The following is a 498-nucleotide window of genomic DNA, read 5'->3' as shown; positions in this document are numbered from 1 at the left end:
GCCAGGGGCAGGGCAGTGACAGCACGGCCGGCCAGAGCCGGAGGGAGAGAGGGAGGCCCTGGCCTTGGCTCAATGCAGCCGCACACTCCCTCCCTCAAAGCCACCTCCCCACCCTCTGACCTCTCCCACGCCGCCCACGGCCACTGCCCAACCTGCTGCCTGCCTTCTGCCCAGAGCCATGGCCCCCCTGACCCCATCAGCCCAGCGCTACAACAGGGAAGAGGACCGAAGACCCCCCTCCCACCCCAGGCCCCTCTGCACTGCCAGCTCACACCCAGGAGCCCGGGGCCAGGCCGGGCCTTGGCAGGTCCCTGCAGAACAGGCTGCTTCTCCAGAAATCCCATAATAAGCAGGTGGGGTTGGGGGGGTGCAGGAGACCGAGGTGGAGAGGGTGGACCCCACCTTACCCACCCTGGAGACAGGTCCTTTCAGAGTAGTCAGCAAGGCTGGGACAGGGAAAACAGGCTCCCCGCCAGCTCCGCCACCCCGGCCCCCGGC

Source organism: Pteropus alecto, unplaced genomic scaffold (assembly GCF_000325575.1).
Source record: "Pteropus alecto unplaced genomic scaffold, ASM32557v1 scaffold90, whole genome shotgun sequence".
Lineage (NCBI taxonomy): Eukaryota > Metazoa > Chordata > Mammalia > Chiroptera > Pteropodidae > Pteropus > Pteropus alecto.
Note: the sequence above shows the minus strand (reverse complement) of the source record.